The sequence below is a fragment of the Ambystoma mexicanum genome, chromosome 1p, assembly GCF_040938575.1.
Source record: "Ambystoma mexicanum isolate Mex_15411 chromosome 1p, UKY_AmexF1_1, whole genome shotgun sequence".
NCBI classification, from domain to species: domain Eukaryota; kingdom Metazoa; phylum Chordata; class Amphibia; order Caudata; family Ambystomatidae; genus Ambystoma; species Ambystoma mexicanum.
The window spans coordinates 68,579,996-68,603,423 of record NC_090921.1 but is presented as its reverse complement, the minus strand read 5'-3'; positions in this window follow the sequence as shown (position 1 = coordinate 68,603,423).

Here is a 23,428-nt window from a genome sequence, read left to right as displayed (position 1 = left end):
AGAAGTATGAGGGCCTCTGGTACTAGGGCTCCTGAGGTTATGCTCCGGAGTTTCCATTTCCCAGCGAACCTCATCTCTATCCGCCCCTGCTCCCTGTTGCAATGCAAGAGCCTGCATTTGTGCCTTCAGTTCCTCAGTTAAGGCCTTACTAGACTCTATCAGTCTCTCCTGCATCGCGACCTGTTGTTGGAGCCTATCATTGTGTTGACAGAGGGCCTCATTTTCCCTCTGTGCTTCCTGGTTGGTCCTGGAGAACTGGGCCAGTCTTTGCTGCAGGAGGTTTACCTCCTGGGCAATGTCCCTATTGGCCTGCTCCTTTCTTGCTAGAGCATCTTCCACCCTTCTGGTGTGCTCTACCAAGTTCTGGTTTTCTTTTTGGAGATCACCCAGCCCCTGGAGGGCCAGGTGATTTTCTTCAATTTCCTTTTTTAAGTGGCAGACTTCCTGGCCTATGGCGTCTCTTTCCTGACTAAGAGTCTGCATTTGTGCCGCCAGGTCGTCCCTTTGCCGTTGAAGGGCACCAGCTTTTTGGCGCTCCTCATCAAACTCTGCCTGGGTATCCAGGTCTTTCAGAATCAGTTTATTGCTCTCCTCTTTCTCTCTGTCTAGTTGGATTTGCAGGGTGGCTACCTGCTCTGTGCATGCCCTGTTGAAATTGATCTGTTGCTCCAGCTTTTTCTGGTTCTGCAGCAAGGAGTCCAAAATGTCTTGGTGCTCCTTCTGCAGGGCCAGAAATCGGGTATCCTGGTCTGTCTTTTCCTGTTGTAGGATGCCCATATCCTCTTTTATTTTAATGATATATTGCCTACTATCATTTTCTGCCTCCTGGCTCCTCTGCAGCCTCTGCTCAGAAGAGTCCAGATCAGATTGGGCCTTCTGTAATGCCATCTGTTGCCTATTTGCCAGATTTTGGCTTTCAGCACATCTATCCTGCATGTCTCCCATATATAGGTACAGGTATGCCGCTATCCTAACAATCTTGTCGTGTTCATCTTTGGCCTTAGGGGCCATGTATAGTTCACTCAGGGCCACATGTAATGGACCCTGATCTCTATATATATCTGACCCTGTTTCAGTGACCTGTTGCGTGATGGCCTGCAACCAGACTGTTTGGTCCTGGTGAGTCCACTCACCTCTCACAAATAACTTATGTAAGAAGTGCTCTCTGGCTATTTTCATGTCTACTAAGGTCGTCATTCTAGAGATTGGTCTCTGTCCTGACTTACAGAAGTTAGTATTTTATTTTTGCAGAACAGAACTTTTCTTGGAGTGTCCCTTTTGAGGAATGCTTCACAGCGTAATGCAGCGTGGTGATCCGACCGGATGTATGTATCCCGTCAGTTAGCACCCTGTATTAAGCTGCACAAGTGGTAAATCTAACCCAACGTCTCGGCTCGAGCCCCCAATTTGTAAGAGGATTCAATTCAACACTACAGCTAAGTCAACGCCTAGTCTATGATACTGAATGAAAACCCTTATTGATATATCTTTAGGTCCAGTTCATGCGTTCTGGATGACTACCCCTATATAACACCCCTCTCTTGGAATCCCCCTGACCCCACTGAGCCAAGAAGTAGTTCTGTTTTGCAAGTTTAAAAGGTTTATTTGATAACTTAAACAATAGATATATATATGATACTTTATAATAAATTAATAATTGAATAGCACACTTAATTTGATATGATAAAGATCAACAACGGAGAATCTGGCACTAGCACACTTCTTATAATCACTAATGAGTTGACATGAAATAGATAAGGTAGCACACTGGTAAATAGGAACAGAAGAAGAAAGTGGTACAAAATGCTTTATAGAGTTCAAATGGATGCAAGGTTGAATGAATGAAATGCAGTATAGAAATACTCAATATGATTTCAACAAAACAATGTAATCACTTTTCTCTGGCAATTCCCTCCCCCCCCCTTGATGCAAGGCAAGGAAATGGAAGGAAACACACAGTTCTCAGAAATGCAATCAAATGTGATTCAGTTCAATCCCAGCAAGCTTAGACTACAGAAGTTTGAAAACACAGGCCCAAATTGCTTTGATATGTGCTGGCAATGAATTAAAAAATATGCTAAAATGCTTTTAATTCCCTTTTCAGAGGTTCAGGGTGAGTGGTATCTAGTTAATATTAGTCCAGGCTCACACTAGCAATGATGCAGAGATAGTTAGCAGGTTAAACGAATTTCTGGCAAATGGAAGGCAAGCAGCAGCTGATTTTACATGTGGAGAAATTTGCAAATCGCGGCAAAATTCGCGGATGCGCCGAGCGCTATTACAGAGGAACCACAAAGACTATCTCTATCGTTTTGGGGTCCTAGGAAAGCCTAGGATCTCAGCTTCCAAATAAAAGTTACTGCAAGTCTCTAGCACAAACGGTTGCGGAGATATGAGCGATTGAATAGAGGTCGTTTTTCAGATTTGAAATTTAAAGTTCAAGAAGACAAGTGCAGCTTGCAACTAAAAATGACAAGTGACAGCTTTACAAATGACAGGTGACAGTTAGGAGACAGTTCTACTTAGATTAAGCTAGATTGAATTATATTATTTTAACTAAGAGATTGGTTCTGCACAGTTTTCTAGGTACTCACACTATATTCTTGAGTGAAATGGGCCTCATCACGGATCTGGTCAGGGTTTTAAATTCGCCTCTGGTCTCTGCACTTCACAGTGATCTGGGTCAGCTCTCTCTGCTGGTCTGGGTCTCTCTCTTTCTGGATCTCTGGTCTCTAGTTCTGGATAGATTGAAGTCTCTAGTTTGGCTCTCTGGAGGTTTGATGGAGGTAAAGTCTGGATTTTTCCGGCAGAGCGTCCCGCTGCAGATGGATTTGGAAGGTCCCTATCTGTCCTGTCTGTCTGCTTTTATGTGTTTAGAATGTGGGTGTGTTCTAGCATCACTGACCCTACCTCTCTCTCAGCTTCTAATTGGTCAAACTTCCATTTATCATTTGATTGGGGAATGAACTGTGAGTCAGAGGGATGTCATTTTATGGCTTGCAGATAGGACACTCCTCTGTCAGATTGCACACATTCTATATTTGATAATAAAAGACATATTTCAGAGTTACACAGTTGTTTGAAATTACATATACATGGTGTGGCTGAATTTAGCCATGTCTCTGTCCAAATCTGCTGTTTCTAAGAGCTTGCATTCAGAAATGGCAGATATTTCACTTTTTAACTGATTTTTCAATTTCTGACATTGACCCAACTTTACATACATGTGTGCAGGGAGTATGGACATTAACTGAAGAAGTTTCAGATTTTTAACATGCATACAGTTAGAGTAATATCCATTTTTCCGCTAAAACCCCCCTGAACATGCCACCGGGTCGAAAAACCTCTTAAAATGTGGGCAGAAAAATCACAAGAATTATGGTATCATTTATAAAATTTTCACATGTCCGCTCTATGAGTTATTCATCTTTTTAAAGTTATGTTCTGGCTCCAAAGGGGTGTGGTTTCCCAGGTCACATGGTATAGAAACCAGTCTTTCCAGTTTCTGCCAAGCCAGCTTGCTCTCACAGGCAGTGCTCCTCCCAGCTCCTGCCAAGAGGAAGCTACATTTTACGACTGCGGTAATAAAAACCTTTGCCTGAGTGAAGAGGGCTTTGTTCACTCTCTTGCAGAGCACAGGTAATTCAATTATCAGATAGATGGCATATCCTTAGTGTGGGCAGCAAAAGGAAGGTTGGCCTGGGAACACAGTGGTGACTCAAATTTCACTCCTGATGGGGGTAGTTGCCAGGCAGAATCAAGTTCCTTAAGCCAGACTTTCAGCTACTGTCATGTTATTTGTTGCTTTTTAAATTAACTTGCAATTTTACACATGCAGCTAGAATGCTGATTCTAAGTGCAAAACTATGACATTTAAACAATTGCAACCTATGTGACACTCAAAAGTAGGTCACTCAGTCAATTTAAACATTTAGATTTTTTTTTTTTAGTGTCTTTCAATCCAGTGCAATTTAAACTGCTGAAATCCACAGCGCAGCCAGTCTTGTTATAAACCTTGTCTTATGATCTTCATTTCCCAGATTTTGTAGGCACACAAAACTCCATTCTGCCAAATGTCTGCTGGTGTTCAGTAAATATTTTGCACATATTGCAATGTTTGAAAATAGGCATTTTGACTTGCCTTCAGGGAAACAGAGTGGTTTTAAAACGCCGGCTTTTGGATAGTGGTGAGTACTGGTACTGCACCCATTTTTGGGATTTAAGAAATGAATTCCCCACAATTCTAGGTTGCATTTGGCAATCAGCACTGCCATTCCCAATGGTTTCAGACTACTGTGCGGGTAGTCCAATGGTGGTTTTAGGCAGCGTCCTTCTGTGCCCATAACATCGGCAAAAATGGGTGGCAGCCTATTCTTCCTGCATTTCCCTGTGCATTTTCTGGGAAGCTCTGGCCATCATGATGTTTTCATGTCAGTACTGCACAGTTTTGAGGTAGGGCTAGGATGCATGGGTAAATACATCCCACAGCATGTCTGTTCTAAAATTGGTAGCATACATCCAAGCCAAATGCCTCATATCAGTACCAACAGACAAACCCTGGCTGGCAGTGTCTCTGTGTGAAACAGACACTTCCAGCATGTCTTGAGCACCTTTGCCTCAGCCAAACCAGCTTTGAATGCCACCTGATGGACTCAATTCAAGTCTAGTGTTTGAGGAGATCTCCTATTTCACTCCATAACCGTTGGTTGGCAGCCTGCAATAATGATGCAGCATTAGCCTGACTTAGATGCAATCCAGAGTTAAGGTAGATCTTTATTTGTTACCAAGAGTCTAGCAACCTGTCTTCCTTGGAAAGACATGAAGCCGTTGATGACACTGAAGAGGATAATCGGTACAGGAGCATGGAATATATGGAAGCATTTTCAACCATAGAGGAATGCAGCTGTGCGTGAAAGGACAAAATAATTGTCTCCCTGTCCATCTGTTTGAACCTGGCATCGCAGCATTTGTTGATCTATGGGTTAGTGTGTGGTTTAAGCCAAAACATTGTTTTGCAAAGGATTGCCAGGGCGATTAGACGCTCTTAATAGCAAAATCTCAGCGAGCACCCCTATTTTTTTATTGCGTTTGCTCAGGTGCCAGAACCGGTAAGAAATCTGTGAATTTTTTCATGCGATCTTGGAATACAAGAGCAGAAGATGATATATCTTCATCAGCGTCATCAGAATTATGACATAAAGGGGATTTATCACGCTAAAAAGATAACTCCTAATCCTGAGGATTTTGCACTGGAGCAGACGCCCGCACAGGGTCAGAAGGTTTTGATGGCAGAGCTTGATGTCAACAAAGGGCACTGTAAATCACTTCTATGACACTTCCGCCACAATCATACTCTGCCATTAATGGTCACTTTAATGACTTACATGTAGCGGTAGACACAATCTATTGCTGCCGGTAATGGATATTGAGGACACAGCTTAATGCAAGTGATTTACAGTCTATCTATGCCAGTAATGATCACTGTAAAACACCTGCATGAGACCAACATCTATCTAGACCAGTAGATGTCACTATAATTCACTCTAATGTAGCTGCAGCCACAATCTATCTATGCCAGTATGGCCACAGTATGGCCACACAAAATCACTTTCATGAAGCTGTGACCCCAATCAATGCAATATGGTCACTGCAAACAACTTTCATGAAGCTAATCCCACAACAGGTATCTTCATCCCTACTGTGCAACCATACAAACACATCCAAGCATTAAAGTAATGTTCAAATTCATAACCAGACATGCATACACACACAAACACACATTCACTTACTCCATCCCTCTGAAGCTAATATACAAATAAATACATGCATCACACACACACACACACACACACACACACACTGAAAACTTTAGTACACACATTACAGGCCTTCCATACATTCAAACAATCATGCATGCATACAGTACTAACGTCTTACCATGTGTATTCTACAATGTGATCAGGGCAGAAACACATCTAGACAGCGCTGGAACACCTCAGAAGGACTTGAACATATAGAACATGCTGTGAACCAGGTGAGTTGCACTCAGTCAATTATTTTCTCAGCAAACAGGGCCCAGTTCATGCACTACACTTCCCAGATCAGTGTGTTTGTTCTCTCATTTTTTAAACTTAAAATCATTTAGACAAGTGACAGCCTTGCAGGAGTAGGTATCAATGCATCAGGCACTGAGAAAGTGCTAGGAGGAAATAACCTCCTGCCCACATGGATTCAATATTTGTCTGACAGTGAACCTCTGAGCTGTTAGTTGGCATAGTCATTCTGTTTTAGTTGTGGAAGTGTTTTTGGTGTTGTTAGTAATGTTGTTGTTTGCAGGATTGCATGTGTGCCTTCTTTTTATGGCATGTAGTCTGTGTTTGTTATGCATGTGGATTAGGAATAGTTGTGTTGGTGGGGCCACACAATTTCTGCTGCACTCCCTTAGAGAAGGAATCTCACTAACAATGTTTTCCTTATTCTAACAGTGAACGGTGCAATCACCGAATTTTGCTGCATTCCCATACGGTAAGTGATACACATCTAACTGTGATGCACTCCCACAGGGATTGTAGCAAACACACAGTTTCAGCCACATTCTCACAGGGCAGGAGGTGCACACCTAATACCTGCTGCACTACTACAGGAAAGGTGTTGCACACCTAGGTTTTGTCACTCTCTTACAGAGCACGAGACACACAGACCATTTTTGTCACAATTCACAGGGAAGTGACATGCACTTAATATTTGTTGCACTTCAGCAGGAAGGTGGTACATATGCAATTGTTGCTGCGCTCTTACATGAAAGTTTTTGCCACACCACTGCAGGGAAGGATCAACACACATAATTTTTGTTGCGTTGCTGCGTGGAATGGGCACATGATCAATGTTTACCACCATGGAAATAATGGAGCTTTGTATACTAGAGATAAAGAATAAAGAACAGAAACAGTTTTCTGTCCCAAATATATTTCTCTAGCATACAATAAATATCATAACTTCCTAAACACCTTTTGTAGCTGACAGAATAATAGCCTGCAGACCACCCACAATGGTGGCTCTTAAAATGATCCTTTGGGTTATTTGAATTTCGGGGGTTTTACATACCATACGAACAAATGCTTTACTGTACTTAGTTGTTTTTTTATAACTTATTATCTATGCCAACTAAATATAGTGTTCTGCTTTCATTTTTTTCCACAGAAATTGTTTCAACGCATACTGAACATGAGAAAGAAAAGTCTATTTTCCAATTTTCTGTTATGTTATGTTATGTTATATTATGTTATGTTATGTTATGTTATGGAAACGTATAACACACACATACGCCCAAAGGCATCTTGGTGCAGGGAAGAACATAGCAAAGCCACACCAAAGATGGGAAGGCAAATCAGTAGAAGAGAGTTTTAGATTAACTCCATCTCTTTGAAAAATATTCATTCCATCAACTTTATATTTTCATTGTGGAAAGATGCCATTCCTACAACCTGTAAAAAGCACAATTTATTTTTTTACTTTTACTTTTTCACTTTACATTCTGCCTGGCTTTTTCAATTTGTGCCAAAACAAGTTAGAACATTTTCACATTAGCTTTTTAGCTACAAAAAATGATCTTCGAAGCTGGACACAGTTCCATTAACTTTGTAAATACATCCTTTATAACAAACAGTAAGGGTATTCCATAGCCCCAACTGCTGCCTCCACAGTGTACTATAATGATGTCTGGAGGTTTTAGATTAACCATATTCTCACAAAACGGTAGAAATTCCACCCACTTCAACCCCCGAAACCAATACCAAGAAATTTCAGATTCTTCTAATCCAAGATCCAAAGACATTCCACATTGCTCGGTGTAACCCTCTAACCAATGGATCCATGAAATTCCACAATCCACACACTTTGCTTCTTCATGGCCATAGTCGTAGCCAACTTCACTTCACACAAGAAAGAAAACACTTGCTACCCTGTGTCCCCGTACACTTCAACTCCTCCTCCACAACCACGAAACCTGATTTGCTAAGTCCCGATGTCCGTGGATGTTTGCAACTGTCTGTGGTCTCTGCAGTCCTATTTCCATGCCAGTCATCCTTAAAAGACCTGGATGTCATGTGCGGGTCTGCGGACTTACACGCATGTCCATGGACACCCTAGCACAGGACAGCCCATCCATCCTGTTTACTTTTAAATTTCTAACACTCCCTCATTGGCTACTTTCAAACAGTCACACATCCATCCGAAAACTCCTGTCATTCACAGCCTCCTGCACCAAAAACTACTGTGAAACTCTCCAAGATTTTTATTTGCAGATTTAACAATATCTACATCTGATAAAACATAGCACAGATATGATTATATTTTTTTAAGTATTTTTTGTCAACACCTGTATAAATATATATATATATATATATATATATATATATATATATATATATATATATACAGGATTCCTGCCACTTACCCTGTAATAAGCATCTCAATAAACATATTCTCTTTTTGAAGCATCTGGGAGTTAGTAACATGTACTGCCAACATACTGAACTTCCACACACCAAATGCAGTGTTATACACATCATTTGCACCTGCATTTCCCTTACTTATAGAAACAAGTTACAAACAGTGATGCTGTAAATGGGCATATGCTTTTTTTTTTACTTTCAACAAAATGCTTCTAAAAATAAATATTTTTAAAACAGCAGCATGTGTCTTTACATATAAATGTCATACTTGCCATGCTTTATTGTCACATCCTTTATAGCGCCACCATTCACCACTTGCTCACACATATGTGTATGCCGCCAATGTATCTATATGCAACACTTGTCCTTCCAACCACTACTTTAAGACACCATACACTAACAACATACACTGCTCCAACTACAAACTTCCATAGCATTACCACTAGGCCACATGTTCCCTATTCTTTAAAAACAACGCAACACTTTACAAATACATTGCACCACAAAGACTTCATTTTTCTTATTAAAAGCACCAACACATAAATATCCCTACTACAAAAACTTACATTTTTCATGCATTTGTTCATCATGAGAACTTTGGTGTACAGCTACCATTACATATTAGCCCTAGAAGAAACTTCCTGTGCTCATAAAATAACCTAGGTATGCATCTTTTTTACTCGTCAATTGGTACCATGTTCCTTATAATGTCCCACACATCACAAGTCATAGTCCAATCATTCTAACAACATAGTTCACATACTTTAATACTCCACCCATAACACAACTTTATCCACTCTTTCTTCCAACAACTCCTCCTGCCTTAATAAATAAAAACCTGTCTTATTAAAACTATGTCACCATTACCACATATAACAACACAATTGTTTTATAATTTCAGGAAAAAAGATGATTGACTAAGACAGCTACCGAACAAAGAAAACTCTTCACATCCTGCAAAGTAAGTACATTAATATAGCATGTATATCTGTCTAATTTTAACAATGTACTTTCCCTATATATTAGCCTAGGTTATTCGTTTCTACTCAGCAGTGTTGCATTTCACTCTTACTCATTCTATTGCAGCATTCACACTCATTCCAATGCTATCTGACCATTGCTCTTTATTGAATAGTGCCTAACAACACATCCATCTCTCATCAACTTCTAGACCACAATTTAATTTCTTTACTCTGTCATACCACTATCCATGTGAAGTCCTCAATTCCAACCCAACAACTTTGACACTAATTTAATTATAAATTACTAACATACATTATCTCATATACACACGCTTCGTCACCCCTTTCAATTACACCCACACAACCCTCACACCTATACAATAAATTAGACCATTTCCTCAAACCACTGCTCCTTACTCACAAACAGTAGTACTGTTCAACACATTCTACTATCAATACTTGACTACCCATTCCCCATCAAATGAATATAATTACTTTATACAATACCTCCCAATTTCAATGTCATATTTACCCAGGCCCATCACACTTATATAGATTCCAACTCTTACAACCTTCTCAACCACACCAAGTATCCCACTACACAATCAGACAGCACTAATCTGTACAATAACAACCATGTACTCATGCATAATGCATGCATAAACATTCCACAACTTAATACACACATTTCAAGGCATAATATGCCGTCAACCCAAACCTGCCAAATTGCCTCCGTCCGAGTTACTAAAAGGCATTTGTGGCAAAGTAGTATATTTGACATCAGAGCTTAAATAAAATGTAGAAACTCAAAGAGTACAATGGCTAGTTGATTGTACCAGTCAATAGTGTTCCAACAAAAGACAAAAACAATTGGCGACAACTTTTCAACTTAAACAAAGGTAGACAGGCCTTAGAATATCTCAAAGAAAACAATGAATAATACAGAGAAATAAACATATATGACATTTTAAGAGAATCCACCTGAATAATTGAAGATTCACCACAAATTGGGTGATTTGAAAATATAGATCTTGTTACTGCAGGCAACCTTTTAGACCAGTATACAGTATACAATTCTCCCACTACTTTCCAAAGACACCATAGAAACATATCAAATGTGTCAAGCCAAATGATCCCCAATGAACATATGGGAGAAAAGTGTAGAAGCATGTTCTTTTATCTACTCATTCCTACAGGAAAAGGAGGAAGATATGAGAAAAGATTCACACAAATTAGTGCAGAAGAATATCGCTCTTTACAAATGTATTCAGAATACTCAATATTCAGACAAAATATAGAATGCATTTTCTACCTCCTGTTCAAGAGCGAACTAGCAACTCTATGTTTTTGAGCTGCACAGACATTAAAAATAGGCTCTGATTTTTTAAACATGTCTGCTATCCAACTGCTTCAAAAGATTAAAGACAAAGATGAAGGTTTGCAGCCAAGTATCACAAATCTCTTGGCAAACTGTGTGGTACAAACGAATACTGGTTCCGACGTCATGTATGCTAAGGAACCTAGCCCGACCCACTCAGTTTGATACTTTAAGTTGTGCAGAACATGTATCGAATAACTTGCACAACTTCGTATGGACTGCAAACCAAAATAAAGAAGGAATAGATGTAAGAAAGCAAGTAGAACTCTGTTCTCTTGACCCTGTTAATGCTTCAAGGTACATTCACCATCGCTTCATTGCCATACTGCACTTCATTTGCAATAAAAATACCCCATCACTCAGAGAAGTAGAACATTTATTTTGCAGAAAGGAATATCAATCCAGAGGAGCGCCACACATCCACATGCTTTTGTATATAAAAGGTACACCCAAATGTGGCCATGACAGCGATGCCACTGTTTTAAAATGTACTGGAAAATACATTACTTGAGACATCCTGTCAGAAACCACACATAGTGACCTACGTACCCACCCCTTATGCTTCCAAAAGCATAAGTGTGGCAAACACTGCTGATATTGATATAAAAGCAGAGGTAAATGATATACCAAATGTCACTTTGGCTTCCCTAGACCAGTTTGCATAAAAGGACAAGTAAATAGCTTCATGTCCTCTGTTAGACACAGTGTAAAAGGGAAATCCCCTAAAGAAAACATACAACACTAAAAGGGACAACACATCCAAGTACACCAATGATTGCAAGGCGATCATTGCCCTTGTGTGGAATGCAAATATAGACATACATTACATTGCAGGCAATTCCACTGCAGTTGCAATATATAGCACACCAAAGCTGAGAAGACAGAGATAAAGACCTTTGGGATGACATATCATCTAACAAAACCCCGTCACAAAACATGTAAGCGTTGGTGCAGCTTTGGTATAAAAATGCTCTCCCATAGAGAATGCGGGTGCTACGAAGCTGCAGACCATTTAACAGGCACACCCAGTGAGGAACTGAGAGTGTCCTCACTTCCTTTTCCATGACATCTTCCAGTATTTTTGAGAGTGCAACAAGCAATTTGGAATGCCAAACAAGCTGTAAAGTGTTATAAAGTACCTTTGAGAGTGAAAGAAGCAGTATTGAATACTGAACTAACTGAAAGAAATGATGAGCATATTTTTATGCAGCAGAGGCATTATTGAACACTGAACTAACTGAAAGATATGATGAGCATATGTGAATACAGTATGAAACAAAAGCAAGTGGTGAACACAAATTAAATCAAAAGGGTAAACACCATGAGTAGAGTTAGATGAGATACATGTAAACGGTGAACACCACACAGTGAGTTGCTTGACATACACATTGGGATGAAACCAAAAGACTGATAAGAAGAATAGGAAATAAGTGCAGGTCAAAGATACAAAGGTGTGAGATACAGATTGTGGAAAAGCCAAGAGACTTTCAAGGAGACTCTGAAATGAATGTTGGCAAACGACACAGGTATATAGAGAGGAAATATGTTTTGGCGAAAACCTGAAGAATGCAGAAGCATAACAAAGTGCCTAGGGTTATCGGTTGTGTGACCTGTAATGGGTAGACCATGTGGTCCGACAACTGCACCTAGACTGAGTGACCCCACTTGGAAAGAGCCAAAAAAAGCAAATGTAAAGAAGCGTGTATATTGCAATAGTTGCTGAAGTGCATGAGAAAGGTAGAGAGAGAGCAGCCGATAGGAACTATTGAACAACCTGGATAACTGAGGAATTGAACAGGAATGGTTTGAAAGCCAGGAGAGTTTAACTGATTATAAATTTGGAAACTGAAAGAGCTGAATACCTGGGATAAGGAACCCCAATACCTTAACTAGAGAAAAGCATGAATGTCCAAGGAAGTTTTGAATTAGGCATTGCTCTTTTTATAAGTTGAAAGATTGATATTCTTGGGGAAGGGATCTAAATTGAAGTCTTAGTGAAGAAAACCTTGAGACTTTTGGAACTGTGTTGTACTTTTGGGATAGGGAATCCCAAGACTTTTGAACTTTGTTGAACTCTTGGGGAAGGGTAACCTGAGGCTTTTTGGAACTGTTCTGTACTTGGAACAAGGGGTAGCTGAGTATAATCCAGGAGCTAGAAGAAGCTCAGAACTTTCTTTTAAACAGTATTTCTTTGCTGCTGGTACCCTTACACATTTTGTATATTTAGTTGTGAGGCCAAGTCTACGTTTAGGACACAGATATACTTTTGAGTTGAACTTAGTGATATAGACTATCATTCATTTTCTTCAGGTATGGAAATCTCACCTTAGCATAGGGCAAGTTACGTCTTACTCCATCCTGACATTTAAGAAAAATAAACCATTTATTGAGAAATTTGACTCTGTTGTCTGTGTCTTACTTCACAGCCCTTATATGGGAAATCTGAAATCGTTGTCTGGCTTAACCTTGGAGCAGATACATTATCGAAAATGGTACTAAAATGCTACCACATGACATAAACAAAAGCCACAAATGATCCCAACAGCCATGACATTTTAAAAAACAATGTAATTGACATCTACTACCCACACAGAAGCACTGCTTCAAAAAACATGTGATGTACCTGTACAACAAAACCCAAAAATACTCGTACAAAAACAATGTCACGCCAGATGATCCAACTTGAGAATGAAGCCTAGTGAAACTTACCAAACCCAGCCTAATTAGTCATATAAAGTTACCATTTAAATCTCTGCACCACAACTATACCATTTCAAACCTTGAAGAAAAGAAAAATAATTATTAGGTGACCATGATTCATTTGAAGGTGCATTTAATGCAAATGAAAGCATTATAACCAATGTCAATTGTAAACAATACAAACAAATGTTGGACAATGAACGGCAACAATCAGCCCCAATCATCATCACCGTGAAGGCGATAGCCAGGCCACGCCTCCAAGGCCCCCACTGTAAGGCTCCTGTTTGTGCCTGTCCTGGCTGGGCTTTGTGGGACCCATATTAGCAATATGATCCTTGAGGCTGGATACCTCATCCATGCGCCTTTGGGATATGGGATCTCGACCTCGGACATCACATGATTGGGACTGCATCTTCTTGACTCTGTGCCTGTGCAACTCCTAACTAACTCTCTAATCTATCTCAGATGACATCTCTTCCCAGCACCACATGGTCATAATCTCTAGCTTTTCATACATTCCTGTGCTCACACTGCCACTACCTACATATCTGTACTGCGTGTGCTGATATACTTGTCTAAGAAGAAAACAAGAAATCAAATTTAGGTGTGTGTACATCCTGAACTGTTTTACTGCTAGTTAAAAATGTAATCTAGGCGTGTGCATATACTGCATTGTTTAGCTGCTAGTAAAAAAAGTAAAGATTGAATTTAGGTGCGTGTGTGTGTGTGTACATCCTGCACTGTTTTGATGCTAGTTAAAAATCAAATGTAGGTGTGTGTACATCCTGAATTGTTTTGCTGCTAGTTAAACATTGAATTTAGGTGTGTGTGCATCCTGCATTGTTTTTGCTGCTAGTCAAAAATCGAATTAGGTGTGTGTATATCCTGCATTTCGTGGTACTGCACTTACTGGTTACTCCCTCTGCCCTCTGCCCTCTGTTCTAGTCTGTTATCTGTTCCCTTACCCTCTTTAGTTCCCATTGTCTCTTCTCTGTCCTGTTTGTGTCTCCTTGTGCACATGCTGCCCCCTCCCTACTCCTCCCACATACCCCAGCTGCTCTGCCTGGTTAAGTGTAAAACACTCTGTGCTCTCTATCCCTCCTATCTTCTCTAATTGCATCTCTAGCTCCTATCATTCACCTCTAACTAAGTCTGGTAGGATGAAACTCAAGAATGACACACTGGGATCCAACCCAGGTCTGCCTATCACTGACACCTACGTCAGTGATTCCACAGAGTGACTCTGACTGACACCCTCTTTGTCGTTGCTTCTCCCGACCTATGGCCTCCTCATATGGTCACTCTGCTCTCTCCTTACTCTTCCTCACACATAAATGGTGGCACCCGCTGGGAGGTCCTTCTTGCCTTCTCCACCTCCAGGGTCATCATTAATGTCTGTCTATATGGTACCATCCGGGTACAATGGCCTGAACCCAACCTAATATTTTTTGATAGGCTTCTTCCTCGCCTTATCAACTTTCCACTTTCCTCCTCATGGGCTCCCTTGCCATCCCTCTCTACGGCTGCCCAGGCTCCCCTGCCAGGTATGTACACCTTGGCTACCCTGTCTCCTACTAACCTCACTGCCTCTCTCAAAACTGCTACCTTTTCGCATTCAACTGTACAGGCTCCCTTGCCTTCACGCACTGCACTGAGTACCTTGTCAGGTTCTTCCACTCTGGTGGCCCTGCCACCCATTCCCTTGCCTCCTGCGGCCCCTCGTACACAGGCTCCTTTGCCATTTATCCCTTTCCTGCACTCTCCTCACTGACATCCTGTTCAACCTCAGCCTCCTCCTACATCTATCTCTCAGGCACACTCGCTGCTTATGGGGGGGACCTCTGTCCCCTGTATCGCACTCGTAAATCTTTCAAAAGTGGCAGTTTGCTCCACATTGCCATGCTTAACTCTAGCTCTGCTGTCAAGCAGTCCTCTGACATCTGCCACCTACTTGAACTCCTGGACCTTGATGTTCTTGCTCTTACCGAGACATGGTTTAAGGAAACCTCTGTCACAAGTTTTGACACACTTCTCCCTGAAGTCTACAAGATCCTCTCTGAACCCAGGTCCAACAGGCCAAGTGCTGGAGTAGCCTTGATCTTTCCTGAGTGGATCCCTGTTTCCATCATTCCCACTCAGATCTACTCTTCCTTTGAATGCCTGGTCTGCAGGCTCTCCCTCTTGGCTGTCTCCTCTCTCACCCTGGCCAACTTCTATCGGCCGCTGGGCCAGTCGACCCTTTTCCTGTCAGAATGGGCTGATCTGGCCTCTTCTCTACTTTCCTCATCTTCCCAACTTCTCCTGATGGGGGATCTTAACATCCAGCTTGACTCTCCTGACTCTTCAGGACCTTTCCACAACTTGTGCAACTCTCTTTCTCTCTCCATTGTACCGTCTGGCCACACCTTGGAAGCTCTCCTCTCCGCAGACATCACTTTCTCTATCCCTCTCATTACCTCATTCTCCTAGACTGATCATTTGTTTCTCTCTTCTCACTTGAAGCTCTCTTCTCCTTTAGCACTGGCACACCCAACTCTGCCTCCTGCCTTCAAGTTCATCCGACCCATGAAAAGAATGTCAGTGGCTGAATTTGCCTCCGCCTACTCTCCTCTGCCTACTACTGCAGCAGACTTCCACCCTGAAACTGCCCTCTCTAATTTTCACCATTCCATCTCCAACACTCGTGACATTGTTGTCCCTGTCATGAGTGTCCAACTGAAGCCTATATTTAAGCCTGCATCTCCGCAGCATCTAACAACACGGCCAAACTTTTCAAAGTCTGCAAGGAACTGGACGTCCCTACTGCAGCTGCATCCTCTACTGCACCCACACAGGCCCTTTGGCCGGCCCTGGTGGCCCACTTCACCAGAAAAACACAGGACATCCTGTCCTCTCTTTCTTCTGCACCCCCTCCTGCACCAACATCTCTTGGGCCACCTTCTGCTGCCCTCACCTCTCCCCCTCCTCTCCTCTCCTTCCTATTCCCTGTCACACCTGATGAGGTCTCTAAACAAGTCCAGTCTATGAAATCCTCTTCCAAACAGGTGGTCTCTGCCCCTCCAAAACCATCAAGGACAATACTGAAACTCTCGCTCCAGCCTTGGCCGACATCTGCAACCTCTCCTTCCCCAGTGGAGGTTTTCCTCACTTCTCTCGAGCACTCTCTGTGCACCCTCTGCTAAAAAACTCTACGGACCCTTCTATTCCAGTGAACTATCGCCCAATCTCTATCACTTTCCTTCATGGGCAAACTCCTGGAGAAGTTGGCTATCTCTCAGCTTACTCTTCACACTGAATCTGTTGTTGTCTCCATGACCATCAGTATGGCTTTAGAGCATCTAGAGACACGGAAACGGCTCTTCTGAACACCCGTGAAGACCTGCTCTCAAATCTTGACTCTAACTCTCCTTCTGTCCTCATTCTTCTTGACCTCTCCTCTGCTTTAGATATGGTAAACCACAACATCCTGATCTCCCATCTCTGTCATACTCTGTGCCCCACAGTTCAGGCCCTGGTGTGGCTTGCCTCCTTTCTCTCTGACCGTCCTTCTAGGTGGAACTTGGGACCTTGCTCTCCTCTACCACTCTCACTACTTGTGGTGTCCCCCAGGGATCTAACCTATCCCCCTGGCTCTTCAATGTCTACATGGCCCCTTGGCCCACAGGATCTCTACCTTTACCTCTAACTTTCAGTGTAATGCGAATGACACGCAACTATATTTCAGGCAATCCTCAGCCACCTCCTCCTCCTTGCTCATATCTGACTGTCTGTCTGCTATTCAGTTATGGTGTGCTGCAAATGATCTCTGCCTCAATGCCAGTAAGACAGAGATCTTCCACATTGGGACCCCTGCACCCGCTTTCCCACTTTCGCTCTGGCCAGCCTCCCTTGGTCCTGCGCCCTCACCTGCTAATGAGGCAAAAAATCTGGGGGGCATCTTTGACTCCACTCTCTCCTTCTCTTTTTACATCTCTGACATCTCAAAAAAGTCTCACTACCAACTTCACCTCCTCAGAGGCATTCTACCTTTTCTCACCTTCCCCTAGAGGGTCACCATCTCCAGAGCGCTGGTTCTCTCTAGGCCGGTTTTCCAGCTAGGAGCGAGCAAATGAGCAAGTGACCGATGATCCAGCGCCCGACGATCACGGCAAGAACAACAAAATGTTTTATGGAAGAAATAGGAATTGAACGCTCATAGTCTCGCTGTTCAACCCCTCCTCCCAAACCAACAAACTGCTGGCTACAGGGGATGGATGATTTGTTAAATACAGATGCATGCAGAATTGGAATTGCCAGTTATAAATCACTGTCCCTGAAGAAGATGGCATAAAGTATACCCGCCATTGAAACCTGTCGACCATTTGGTCATGAGGGGCCTCATGACCATCATGACTTCAAAGACAATAAAGGGGGATATGACAAAAAAGTTTAAGTAAACTCACGTGTAGTGAGCCTTTTAGGTGTTCCGAACATGGGACTTTTAAGACAATAACCAAGTATGAGCCCAACCAACCAATGGTATATCTGATGCCTATGGGTGAATAAAATAACAAAAAGTCCCAAGGATCAAAAACCTCCATCGAATTAGGTATCCAGACAGTATCTAACATCCAGTCCTGCCTGCAAAATAATCGAGTGGTTGTTCTCTGGTTTTTTAAGAACAGGAGATTTGACATATTCAATCTAATTAGTAGTGACGAGGGACAGTTTTTTCTCCCACTATCCCTATTAGATAGGCAGTGCACAATCCATAACCTATGGCACGGAACTCCTGTTAGGGTCAGGGTGTGTTTCTACTAGGGATAGCCAGGAGATTGTTTCTATATGTTCTATTGACGTATGCAACAGTAAAGTCTATACTAATCTGTTCTCTCAAGGAATTGTTTATGTTGTGTTAAAAAGACTGTTACTCTAATGGTTGGGGAAGGTAATTTGTTCCATTTAAGGTAAAAACCTTACCCTGTTGTTGTAGGATCTCTCTAGGTTGGACAACTGCAACAGCCTCTTTCTCAATCTTCCTACTGCTACTCTCTGTCCTCTACAACTCATCTAGAACAGAACTGTGAGACTTATCCTTGGCCTGAAGCCAAGGGACTGCATTTCTCCAGCACTGAAATCCCTCCAGTGGCTCCCTGTGGCTGCAAGGATCAAGTTCTAGACCCTCTGCATAAACCACAAGGCTTTCTGGGGCCGGGGCCCTCACTATCTATAGTGCTCTCTTCCTAAATACCCTCTGCCCATCCTCCTCCAACTCTTTGAGGGTGAGACGGTTTTCCAAACAGGGATCTGGGGGTAGATCTTTATCTGCTGCAGGTGCCTCACTCTGGAACAGACTTCCCGCCTCTCTCCGTCTTGAGCCAGATCAACTTTACTGCACTTTCCGCTTACGCTCCAGGAGAGTGGTAACCTCTCTAAACTTAACCCAGGGCCCTGCTGGACTGGGCACACTTGTTTTGCACTCCCCCCTTCCTTATACTTCCGTCTGTACACTTGCATGACCTAAATATACTAGGAGTAGTACGTTCATTTGTCCTGACCCCCTTTTGTTTCCCCTCCCTAGCTTGGTTGCGCCTGGAACACTTGATGCACTTGCACTAGGAGAAATGCCGTCAGGCCTAGTACGCTAGTTTTTGTTATATCATTCAGAAACCTCAAGACCTAAGAATGACTACGATCTTCCCTTGTTCCCTTCCAGCCTTGAAGTGCTTTGAAGCACTTCACTTGTGTACAAACGCTGTATAAATAAACAATTAAAATTACAATTGCAACAAGAGGAAGAAATTGAACTTCTACTAGATTGAAACACTCCTGAAGGCAGTCGACCTTCTCTTACAGGAAGCCAAGAACGACTTGGAGAACCACTCATTCTAAATGAAGCAGAAATAGCCATGACTAAGGTAGAAAATACTATGTATCATTATAAACAATCTGAGGAACACTTGTCAGTTCTGGAATCTCAGCTAAATGATGAACAACTCACCATTTATATAGAAGTCAGTCAAGAAATTGAACATGGACTACTTCTCCTCACAGTAGAACACCCAAACAAATTACAATACTATACATTATCAGCAGAAGCTACTACTAAAGTATGCAGAATTCTGAAACAAATGAAAGTCCTCCTGATTGATGTAAGCATGATTTCCAACCTCATGCTGGCTTTAATTAATCTAGAATTCTTAAACAACAACTACGAAGAACTGTTTAGAGGAAAACACGCTATTGTTTTCAGACACTTTCTACAGTTAACACCAGTAAAAGGTCAACCTATTCTCAAAACATTAGGACACAAACAATACCGTAACACAATCGGCAGCATTGGATATGTAAATCTCTGGAAACATTTTGACTACAGCGAAGTAACTCAAAGCATGCGTCAATCGGCAGATCTATCATATGCGAACATTTTAAAAAGCATTGGAACTAGTGTGCTTACTAAAGAGGCAAAATCCATCTTAAAAACTAGACTAATCCATGACCTATATGGACAAAAGACATCTGCCCCGGATGTCATGGAACAATTAACTCAACAAAATATAAAATGCATGTGCTTATTGCCAACACCTGCAAGCTGTAGTCAATTTAATGATACAATGTTGAAAAAAGAAGTGCATATCAGCTCCACAGATAAACTAGAAGTGCATGGAATGACACTTCCTAAGTGTGAACAAGCAACAGCACAACTAAATAGCTTAGAGCAATGTATCTCCAACACAGCTGGATTAGAAAAACAACTAACTCTGTATCTAAACTGGCAACAAAAATCTCAAGATACACTACAAGGCCTCAACGCACGGCCTACAAACACTGCCTCTTCATCCCCAGATTCAACTGCAAAAGGGCTGGCAGCTTCCCAGCCTGTGCCCCTGCTCTCTAGGATGAGCTTCCTGACCACCTCCACGAAGAACCAGGCTACAGCAGCTTCAGGGAGAAGTTCAAAACCTGCCTCTTCAAGTTAGACTCTTTTCCCTCACTTCTCTTGTCTGCTCCCCCTTCTCTTTTTTCACCTGTCTTACTGTAACCAGTAACTGTAACCTTCTGGCTTGGTATGCTTATATAAATGCCTAAATACATAAATACTAATAAATGATCTTCAGACTAATTCTAAAATGTAACCTTGATGTAGAACAAGGTTTAGTCAAAGGAGCTATTGGTACAGTTGTTGGAATCCAACATATCAACATGACAATAACATTCAGTTTGACAACCTCCACTTTGAAAAAAAGGTGCAGTAGTTAAAAGAATAGGCTGGACAATAGCAAGTTTCCTTCTTTTCAAAGAGATGTATGTATGCAGAGAACAATTCTCTCTATCTCTTGCATATGATGTTACTATTCACAAATCACAAGGTCTAACCCTAGATCATGCATTGATTGACATCGGCAGCAGAGTCTCCAAAAAAGAAGGTATGAGTTATGTAGCTCTCTAACGTCTCAATGGTCTATTCCTAGTTGCATTTATTCAATCAAAGGTAATGCTGACATTCCTTGCATCTTGGAATACAACAGGCTACGTACACACCCATCTTGATATATACCCTGTGCCTTTAAAAGAAAATATTTAAAAAAAAAACGAATACAAACAGGAATATATGAGATCTCCCTGCAATATCACTAAAAAAGATAGAACAACTGCTGCTCTAACAAATAAGAGAAGCATACAACTCTGTAATCTAAAAACAAAACAACTACGCATCCATCAAAACAAAAAGAGACAAATGTCTCTTTGCAAAAGAACATCTTTTTAGGTCCATCAAAGGATGCAGTGGTATAACTTTCTGGTCCATTTACATTCAGTAACACAACTGTCGTAAATTGCTATGCAAATGTAGCAATCAATCTTCACTTTTAATTGCCACCAATGGTTCAAACCATTTACTTAAACAGCTCGGACCAGTATTGCTTGCAAAAACTCATCCTTCATAAAAATGACACAAATAATCCTGACAGCACCTAGAGTGTCTCAGGTACAAGGCAAGAATTGCACTACTGAGCAGGAACGATACAATTCACCATAAACACACAGGAAGTTCCACAATAATTCCTAATGCACTCTCTGCAAACATGCTTCACAAGAGCACATCCCTAATGAACAAAGTGTCTATGTACCCATACCAAATTATGAATCCATTCCATTTCACCAGCGTCTGCAGAATGCAAATAATAGCATATTATGCCCTTTTTACAATTCAGACAATTGTTCCAGCAAACAAATAAACTCACATGGCCAATATGTCATATTAATGCTTGTAAGGTACAATGCAGATGGTATGAAAAATAACTAAGCTCACTAGCTTTCCACACAGCCATGTAAACCTTCACCTTCACAACAGTATGCATAATCTACCACACTGGTGCCACAACCACGTCAGGCCACTAAACTGCATATGTCAAAAAAAGAAGTGGTTGGTTTGAATGTAAAAGCACTTTTGTTACTCCAAAACATAGGTTACCAGCAAATCGAACAAATGCCTACTGTGAAGGCATCCTTTAGCAAGACACAGACAACAGATTCAAAGTTCAAACAAAAATGGTTTATTAACTTAAATGTCAGGATGGTTGAAGGCCTTATGCTCTATGCTAAGGTGAGATTTCTCTAACTGAAGAAACTAAGTCTGAGTCAGTAAGTTCAATTTAAAAGTCTGTCTGTGTCCAAAATCTATAAACAATGTGTATCGATGCCAACATTAAAAGGAATAGTGTTGAAAATAAAGTTCTGAGCTTCTTCCAGCTCTTGGTTTAATTTCCAGCTCCCCTTCCCTAAGTTCAAGACAGCACCACAAAGTCTCAGGGTTCCCTTCCCAAGAAAACAACACAGTTCCAAAAAGGGACTTTGAGTTTCCCTTCCTCAAGACAACAACATCAGCTTGTCCAATTTGCCAACTTATACTTAGTGTCAATCTCTCAATATTCAAAACCAATTCCAGGTTAACTTTACACTACTTCTGGTTTCTTGACAGTTCATAACGATTGCTTTTTTGTGCTGCATGCCAGCGATCTCTTTCAAGGCGCTTGGGTTTGCTCTCTGTATGTTTCTTTGACTTTTACAGATAGCGTCTACCAGGCCTAGGTGCAGTTATCGGACCACACGGTCCACCCATTAAAAGTCACACAACCGGTAATCCTACGCGTGCTTGCCCACATAGGTTCTTTTGTAACTGCACCTGTGTTCTGGTTCACATTCACTTTAGTTTCTCCTCGCTAGCCTTTTGGCTTAGCCACAAAGTAGTTTCCTCTTTGCACTCTCTTGACTTTGCCACAATGTGTTCTTTCATACAGTTCACTTTGTGATGCTCTCTTTCCTTCACCACGTTGCTTTCATATTCTTCAGCAAAGGCTGTCCATGGCTTGTCAAAAGTTTTCTTTTAGTTTGGTATTCAATAGTTCAAACCTCTTATTCTTTTGCTCACAGTACATCTTATTTTCATTATTCATCACAACTGTTTACTTTGGGTTTACTGTATCTTGCAACTCATCTTTCATTCACTCTGCATTACAGCCCCTAGGAGCGCCCTGGTTCGAGTGTTTCTGTCTGTTTACTCACCGGTCCCTGGCGTCTCCTCTGGGTGGACGCTTTCTCTTCCTCTGCTCCGCATACACGTTTCTGTTGGATTGCTAGTCCCGCTCACACTTCGCGCCTCTCTCTGTAAGTGCTGGCAGCTCTGCTCGCTTCCCGTGGACTCTGCCAGTAGCCTGCAGCTTTCGGATTTCTTCTGTGCCCCTCAGCTCCTGCCGTGGGCACCCGACCAGTGAGGCTCCTACAACTGTGGCCCTCTCACGGCCCGGCCAGGCCTTAGCGCCACAGTTCCTTCTGGTTACTTGCCGGCATCCTGGCTTCCCAGCCGGTCCCTACTTGCTGCCTATTTCCCTCCCCTCAGGGCCTCAATGCTCAGCCTGGCTTCTCTCCTGCTGATCTCTCCTTTTTCCTTGTCGGCA